Consider the following 6,024-nt stretch of genomic DNA (forward strand, 5'->3'; position numbering starts at 1 on the left):
TTAGCTTCATGCATTTTTTGTATTTCACGTATTCCCATAGATTGATATTACTTTCTTTTATTTGTTTCAGGTTCTATGAGGTTTATAGTACATTGTACAATAAAAAAGTCACTTTTGTTGGACGGGTGCATTGGAGCCCTATATTTTAAGTAGTGCCATGAAGTTTCAAAAATTTCCAAAAACAATTCCACATTTTCATATGGATGTATGTTAAACATGTGCAAATTCTGATGATGAAATAAGTAACATGTGAGTTATGCACAAATGACAAAATCATGATTCTGGAAAGATGAACAGTGCATGCATTATTCACTATTTAGAAATCGTCATTTTTTCATTTTTGCATAACTCACATGTTTGTTTATTTCATCACCAAACTTTACACTTGTGTAATATCCATCCATATGATCATGGGGAATTCTTTTTGGGTTTTTTTGAAATTTTAAATGTGATTCCTAAACTATTTAAAATAAAGTCCCTCAATGCACCCACGTTCCAAAAATCCACTCTCATTATACAATGTTTTATATATAAGTATCATTCATAACAATTTTTTTTCTTTCGTGTGATTGAAGGTATTTCATTTGTGTTTTTGTGAAATTAATTTTTTCTAACTTATTTTTTCACTATATGATTTGTATCCATTTGATCAAACTCTGTTGAAGAAACATGCCTTTGGATGGCTTCATGTGTATATATTTTTTATTTAAAAAATGAATGTTACATTATTGTGTGAGTTACCATTGGTCTAACATTTCACGTTTTCTGCGTCCTTACCTTCTGTGCAGCTACTGTTTTTATCTTCATTTGGTTACCATAGTAAAATGCAGGAATAAAAAAACTACCGTTTTACCCAAATCGCGGAGACAACCAAAATCCCCTTTCTCTACCTTTCTCTCCTCTCTACAGCTGTGGTTTGGATAGGCGCGACCATGGGTTAGGCAAGGGAGAGCACTGGAGAACACGGCAATATACTGAACCTCGTCATGTACGGCAGCTAGCTGTCGTGGCGATGGGGCTGGAGGTTGGTGGCGCGGAGGAGGCGGTGACGCATCTGACGGAGGGCGCACTGGTTCGCTGAGTTCCCGGACGAACTCGTGCGTGCTGATCTTCCAAGCCGGTTGTACCAAATCGAGTGGGCTGCAAGTGCGTTGTCTTGGAGGCCATTTCTGACCGAGGCATGGTCCGCGCAGTCAAGCTACTGCTGTTGCACCGGCCACCAGGGAGACCGCATCTCGCGTCGCTAATCTGGAAAGGCAGATGCCGGTCACCGGGGAGGAGGGTGCGGGGACAAAGAATTTTGGCGTTGCATTGAAAGGCCTGTTGTTCCTTTTTCGTCCCAGGCTAAGGAAGAGCAACAGGTATGATTCTCTTTGTAAACTCCCACATCATTTGTTCTTCATAAGGTGATTTACTTATAGTTTGTTAAAGTAAATTGAAAAATTTGGTTTCTTTGACCCCTTACTTATTGGCTTGCTTTTGAACTGAATGAAGTAATATTTGACTGAAGACCGGCTTGTGTGGTTGATGTGCTATATTTCTGTGTGATACAGTGTGTTAATTACCGTTCCTTGATGTGCTTGAGATGCAAAGTTTTCTGAAAGTGTTGATGTAGTGCTGGACGTGGTAACTATCTAAAGGCTTAGCTGTTTGCAGGTTTTCTTTTTGAAATAACCGTTTGCAGACTATTTAATAGCACAACAGAATGGAATCTTTATATCTCGTTGATACTGAGTAGAAATTGTATTCTTATCGATTAAGGTATTAGAAAAAGGAAACTGAACCAACTCTGCGTGAACCATGTATATCAATCCTAATGGAATGGTATAGGCCCTAGGGTCGTGATGCTGGACCATTTTTGTCACCTAGAAAACTACCGGTTCGTATCATTTTTCTCAAGTGAAACATCCTCTACATGTCACCTACATATAACACTAACGGGCTATTGGCTAGGTCTTGTCGCCGGCGAACTTCAATCTTGTTGCCGGTGACCACACAATTGATCCACGATGAACCTCCGCTCCTCTTCTCGATTTCGTTCATCTCATTAATCCAGGATGTAGATTGAGGCGCTACTGCAGTTGCAGCGCGGACTACTTGGCGCGGTGGTTCTCATGTGAGCTGAGCCAGAGTAGGAGACAGGGATTAATCCCTTCATATTCTCTAATCATTTTATCCATTCTCCTCTTGGCAGTATATATGCGTGTTATAAGTTGATTTATTTAGTTCCTCTGTAAAATGTATTCAAAGGTAACGTGCTGGTTTTAAACTTTGATTTCTGAAGCGTCTATTTTTACAATGAATCACTAAGTATGTAACTGAAATTATAATTTAGTAATTAGTACATATCCTCGTACATAATTGTTGTTGTATGGATTATTTAGAGAATGTGGATCATAGAGTTACCATTTCAAACTTCATTGATCTCTCTTCTGATTTTGTAGGGGTTAGAGCATACGTTATTTTCTTCAGTGGACATTCAACCCAACTTAAAATATTGTTCCTTCAACACTTCTGTAGCATGCAGGATCAATCAGTGAAGAAAATTACGAATGTAGTTATTAATCTTAGAGGATTAGATGTGCATTTACCTTCTCAACTTTCTCGGTCAATTACAACATCCCAAGCCCATCATCAGGCACAATTTATAGCATAAGTTTTGTGTGACGAAGCTGAGATTATTAATTTTTGAGATTGAATCTAAACATAAGTCTTGTGCCACATATTTGGTCTATAATCTTTGGGTTTCTCAAGATCTCTCATCCAATGAGCGGTGAGGGGTCTCACCGTATGGAGTACTGATTCATGAATTTCCTGGACAAAATCGTTCTACTGGGTTTAACCTTGTTGGTGTCGGGGCATCAATGCCAGGGCGGGGACTGGCAGAAAATAATGGCTGGCTAATGGAGAATGGTTGGATCTGAGGCACATGACAAAACGGGCACTGCGTCTATGGTCCATGTGAGGTATGTGGTAACGGAGGCAGATTCATATGTGGAGATCATGGGATAAATAAATAACAGCAAAATGTGAGCAGCGTGTGCAGGCGGCCTCTGAGTTGTTGCCCTCATTGCTAGTGATGTTGGACTCCTACCAAATGTAAGTGCTGATGATAAGCATCATTCCTAATGCATATTATGCCTTGTAATTCCTCCAATATAGCATTGGAAAGTATTCTATTATCTGTTGTTACCATGTCGTAGCAAAAAGGCATTAATTTGTTAATTTTAATTTGGTTCATATGTGTCAGTCGACATACAATGGTTTTGTATATGTGTTGTAGGTGGTGCATATGATACTGAAGATCTATACATGATTACTGGAAAGGTTGTGTGAGATATACAGGTTTTAGTACCCAGAACAATAAACTGACAAAAGTGCATGTCTTTCAAAAAATTACAATGTGAACTGCTTTTGATAGTGCTAACATTCACACCCTTGTAATCAACTCCCTCCATCCCATACTATAAGATCGTTTTGCAAGCTGTTTTAGCCTATAAAACGATCTTATATTATGGGATGGAGGGAGTAATAAATATCCTTCTTGTCATGGACATTCTCAAGCAGTGTTACTATACCTTCATAAATATCCTTCTTATCATGGACATTGTCAAGTAGTGCTGATGTATCTTTGTAAATACATATAGTCTGCCTTATTATTAAATGATAAGCTACTAATGTACTAATTTTCTATTTAACTTCCTCATCCTCCTTGTTTTTGTTTCGCCTGCTCGTATATTGGAACTTACCTGGAACCTCTTCATTGTGGTAAAGTAAATATAAATTTTAAAAACACATTTCTAGAAATCTAGAAGTGTACATAATGATAAAATTAATCACCTTTATATCTGGAATGTTTTGCTTGTTTATTTAATTATTTAACACGGTGTCCACCTCATCATCCGTCAATTCCTGTGCAATATATGTAAGATGAATTATATAGGGAATTCTATAATTAAATGCACCTTTACCTCCTCAGCTTTACCCTGCAAGTAGAGTATCTCTAGCCTACCATCATGCATAATTGTTCTTTTAATTGCCAAAAGGTTATATTACTATCATTTAGCTTTAATCCAAATATAAGTCTCCTAGCAAAAAGTATCATCCAGCGCTTCATCAGATTTCCCATCGACTGAGTTCAATAAGCTAGATGTACTAAGCAATATTGCAGCCTCCTCGTAATATAAATTGCAGTTTGTAGTAGCTATGTTGTCACTGATTTGGAGTCAAGTATGGTACCTACTGTACCATTCATGTTAATCAAGAGTAAGTATGATATAATAGTTGTCCATATGAGTGATATGCTTACCTTGGTGTTACCCTTTTCTGATATATACCACAACTCTTGCAATAGGATGTGTCAGTTTTCTTGGTAGCAAGTTTGTGACAATCTTCACATCACATGTACCACCATTGAATATCATCTTGTAACTGATCTATTGTAGCTATTGTTGTGAACACAAAATTCTAAATATCTTAAAAACTCAAGAAATTGAAAGACACAAATAAGTCAACTAAATCTCATTATAACTAACATTACACGTCTCAGAGACTCGTTATCCAGGAAGAGTGATGATAGCATACATTGGAACTCGTACCTGATTTCTCCGGATTCATGTATCACTCTAGTAAGTTCTTGTAATGTTCTCCTCCTATAAAACATTTGTTCTTCTAGTGTTCCTTGAGTACTATATCTATGCTGATCATTTTTAGTAAAGTTTTTTCTGCCGAATGCCTATGCATATTTGGATTAAATAAGAATGATTGATCTTTGCTTCAGCTTGACTTTGATGCAAGTACACTTAAATTTTGATCACAATCATTATAAATATAATCAGCGGTGCAGATTTTTTTGTTAGCATTGATGGATGTCATGGATCGGTTGCCTTCCTGGACCTCACAATGTTGTTGCCTTCAAAACTATCTTAAAAAGTATTTTTTTATTGACAGTGTATGTATGAAAGCTTATTACAAATTTAGACATTTTTGTGGGAGATTAGAAATCAAGACTTGTTCAGATGGAAACATCTAAACACACATGAGTCAGCAAAGATATTACCTAAACTAATTTGATGGCTTGTTATCTGCCTTCTTTTGATGCTGGGTGCCAAGACGGCAAGACGTCACAGGAGTGTACTGGATGCATCGTGTCTTTGATCCTCCGGCATGACGGACTGGATAGCCTGCAGTCATGGTTTCGATCTACCGGGCGTTCGAGCATCACTTGTGTGTTCAAACCCATCATGTTTCAGCGCACGCATTGGGTGTTTTCTCACCTTCATGTGTTACGACATCCTTGTGTAATTGTGTTTGTAGATGCCTATGCTTGAAAGAAATCAATCAGGCCATATGAAAATCAAGTAGAAAATAATTGACCAGATTGTACTTTGCCTTTGATAGACGTGCACGTGACGGACTTGTATACATCTATTTAGGCAGGTTGACTGGTTCTAGTACATGGATCCGTATATGACGATGAGTCCTGGCTTGCATTGTAGTAGTACTTCTTTTTGACCTGCGTATATGTTGTAGTAGTAGTAGGATAGGGTTCCATATCTGATTTCGATTGTAACTAAAAAAGGATTGTTTATTCCCCTTCAAAGAAAAAGGATTGTTTATTCTTGTACATGCATGTGTGCATGCGTGGTCATGCATGACTTGTTATCCTCCTATATCAGTGGCGGCGCCAGGTTCTAGAGGGTGAGTATTCATTTTGGAGGAGGGTATTCATTTTGCCCAAATCATCACTGTTTTGCAAAAAAAATTGCTTGTTTTATATAAAATTTCAATGGTTTGTCAAAATCTTGGGTATTCAACTGAATACCTAAGAAGACCCCTGGCGCCGCCCCTGCCTCCTATTATCACATCCGAATCACATCGTCTTTTCTATTGCAATAGTTTTTTTATTCTATATTATGCATACAACGTGACAACATAAGAGTTCAATATTGCCGGTACATATATTTTTACATGTTATGTAAGAAACTTTAAATCTAAGCCATTGTTATTCTAATCAAACGATGT

General features: G+C 37.6%; 1 long non-coding RNA gene across 3 annotated transcripts; it reads left to right on the forward strand.

Annotated features, from left to right (window-relative positions):
- Positions 1–882: 882 nt before the first annotated feature.
- LOC125531779 lies at positions 883–5,626 on the forward strand. 3 transcript variants are annotated; one of them, XR_007293519.1, is made up of 3 exons: positions 883–1,361; positions 2,872–3,099; positions 3,284–5,626. It is a non-coding gene; the product is annotated as an uncharacterized LOC125531779 (long non-coding RNA). The 3 variants fall into 3 exon arrangements; XR_007293520.1 differs by having other exon boundaries at positions 2,872–2,966; positions 3,038–5,626; XR_007293518.1 differs by having other exon boundaries at positions 2,872–5,626.
- The last annotated feature ends 398 nt before the right edge of the window (positions 5,627–6,024 follow it).

This window comes from Triticum urartu, unplaced genomic scaffold (genome assembly GCF_003073215.2).
Source record: "Triticum urartu cultivar G1812 unplaced genomic scaffold, Tu2.1 TuUngrouped_contig_8085, whole genome shotgun sequence".
NCBI classification, from domain to species: domain Eukaryota; kingdom Viridiplantae; phylum Streptophyta; class Magnoliopsida; order Poales; family Poaceae; genus Triticum; species Triticum urartu.